At 37.9% G+C, this 2,950-nt stretch overlaps 1 pseudogene; it reads left to right on the top strand.

Moving 5' to 3' along the window:
* Positions 1 to 1,702: 1,702 nt before the first annotated feature.
* On the top strand, positions 1,703 to 2,678 carry LOC122687733 (annotated as a pseudogene).
* Positions 2,679 to 2,950: the final 272 nt, after the last annotated feature.

Here is a 2,950-nt window from a genome sequence, read left to right as displayed (position 1 = left end):
GTTCATTTTGGCATTAGTGGTGCCTAAACACACGATATGTTGTGTATTAATAAATATATTTTGGAGGAGTTTGATGTCCACAATGACTTGAGAAGAAAACAGAACCGATATTATTCCCATTTACAAGCAGGGAATGAAGTACGTCATGGATAAGAATCATTATCTTTTATCAAGAACTACTATTAGCACAATCAACAAATGTCTATTAAGTACTTAAAATACTAAGGTAGGGAGCTATAGGTCAAAAAGGCATATTTACTGTATTTCTAAAACATAACTAAAGTACTTTTCTGACTCACTTTGAAATGAGACAAAGATTTGAGCAAGTTTTAAAAATATGATATATGAGAGAAAGGGAAAGGTATAAAAACATTTGGAGTGTAAGGAATAGGAGACTCAGCACTAGTTTAGAAGTGAAGACAAGCTAATAAATCTATAGATATTGCATTGATAATATGTCTACAGGTGGAGTTGTGTTTAGCAACTTAAATATGAACTATGTGAAACTTATTATTTTTCTTTATGAACCATTCTATCATTGTGGTAGACCATCCTCAAAACAGTGTGAGAATTCATTTGATCTGACAATTCTTTGTTCATTTATTTGTCATATGTCTATGGACAAGAATCTGCAATGCAGGAGACCCAGGTTCAATCCCTTGTTTGGGAAGATCCCCTGGAGAAGGGAATGACAACCCACTCTAGTATTCTTGCCTGGGAAATCCCAAGGACAGAGGAGCCACATAGGCTACAGTCCATGGCGTTGCGAGAGTCGTACACAACTTAGCAACTCAACCACCACCATCACCTTTATGGAAGCACTGTGACTGTGCCTTTTTACACTGTGATTCTGGGATCATCTATGTTAGAATCACCACAGTAGTTGTTAGAGGTGAGATTCCAGTATCCCACGTGAGACTTTCTGATACAGACTTTCTGTAGATTATCTTTATTAATAAGCTTCTCAAGCAATTGCTCTGATACAAGTTCAAAGCTCTTAATTATCCTATGGAGGTATTACATTGTGAAAAGTTTTGTGGGGTTTCAGAAGTGACAGATGGCAAGAAGTATGGTATTTCATGCTCACATTATTTTTTCGTTTCTTTTTAAAATGTAAATTTTACAAAGTTACATATTTAGTATATAAATATGTGGTTAGAAATCACAGTATAGTAATGAAGTAAAATTTACTCTACCCCTGGAGAACTAATACATGAGTAGAAAGTGGATCTCCTCTGGTGATGTAATGTGCTAAGGAATAAATTAGAGTATATAAGGTGTCTGGGAAGCATAAAACATAAAAGGGGGTTAATTCAATCTCAGGTATAATTGAGAGAAGAGTGAGAAATGCTTCACAAGGGATTAGACTTAAAGTTGGCTTTATAAGATAAGTAGAGTTGCAGAAGAAAAACTAGTGCAGGAGATAGGAAATACGCAGCTCATTTGTGACTCTGAGCATAGCTATGATTAGAAGCATAGTTATCTAAAGACCCAGCCATAGATACAAGAATAGGTAAGAGATGGAAATAAAATAATCGTTCAGTAGTAAAGAAGCTGAAACAATGGCTTAATAGAAGTAAAGCAGCAGTGTATGACAGTATTCATTTTGAATAACATCTGGAGGTATATAAAAATCATTTTAATTGTAAAAAAATGTGCACCTTCATATTTCCTTTGACTGCATTTGTTTCAAGTTCAGAAAATGCCCCTCACCAATGACACTGCACTAAGAGAATTCATTCTCCTGGGGCTCACGGATCACTCAGAGCTCCAGGCTCTCCTCTTTGTGCTATTTCTGGTTATTTACCTTGTCACCCTCCTAGGCAACCTGGGCACGATGATGTTAATCAGACTGGACTTTGGACTTCACACACCCATGTCCTCCTTCCTCACTCATTTTTTCCTGGTAGACTTGTGCTATACCTCTACTGCAGCCTCACAGATGCTGACTAATCTGGTATAACAGAAGAAGACCATCAGCTTTGCAGACTGCTTTGCATAATGTTACCTTTTCATAGCACTTCTCCTCACTGAGAAGTTTTACATGTTGGCAGCAATGGCCTATGACCACTCTGTGGCCATATGAACCCTCTGCACCCATATGAACCCTTTCACAGTGTGAAGATGTCCAGGTGTGTCTGCATAAGCTTGGCCACATTCCCTTATGTCTATGGCATCTCAGATGGACTCTTCCAGGCCATTATGACCTTCCACTTGACCTTCTGTAGATCCAACATCATCAACCATTTCTACTGTGCTGACCCGCCACTCATTATGCTTGCTTGCTCTCAAACTCAAGTCAAAGAGCTTGCTTTGCTCATTTCAGCAAGCTTCAACCACTGCAACTCCTTCATCATCATCCTGTGTCTTATGCCTCCATTCTCGCTGCCATCCTCAGGATCACATCTGCAGAAGGAAGGCACAAGGCATTCTTCAGCTGTGGCTCCCATATTACGGTTGAAACCGTATATTATGGGGCAATCTTCTGCACATATTTAAGATCACCAACAGGTAAGAATGCTGAGGGATCCAAGATAATAGCTGTTTTCTACACCTTTGTAATTCCAGTACTTAATCCATTGATCTACAGCCTGCGGAACAACGATGTAAAACAAGCATTGAAGAGAGTCCTCCAAAGAAATATGGTCACTAAGGTGGCAATGCCTAATTTCCAATAAACTATAACTCTTAATCTTTGGTTCAAATATCTTTACATTTATAAGATCAGTTTTCATATTCTTTGTGTCTGTGTTTCAATTGTTCTTGGGACTGAGAATAAATAAGCTGTCCTTAGTCTAGACTGCTGCCCTTTAATATGTTTTCCTGGGTTGGCAGTAATAACATTTCCTAGGATATTGTTAGAAATGAAGCCTAAAATTCTGCACCTCAGATCCACTATTTCAAAACTGCTTTTAGAACCAAATTATAGGTTCTTTTAAGTCATTACATT

This window comes from Cervus elaphus, chromosome 32 (genome assembly GCF_910594005.1).
Source record: "Cervus elaphus chromosome 32, mCerEla1.1, whole genome shotgun sequence".
In the NCBI taxonomy this organism is placed as follows: Eukaryota; Metazoa; Chordata; class Mammalia; order Artiodactyla; family Cervidae; genus Cervus; species Cervus elaphus.
Note: the sequence above shows the minus strand (reverse complement) of the source record. Positions and strands in the feature narration are given on the sequence as shown.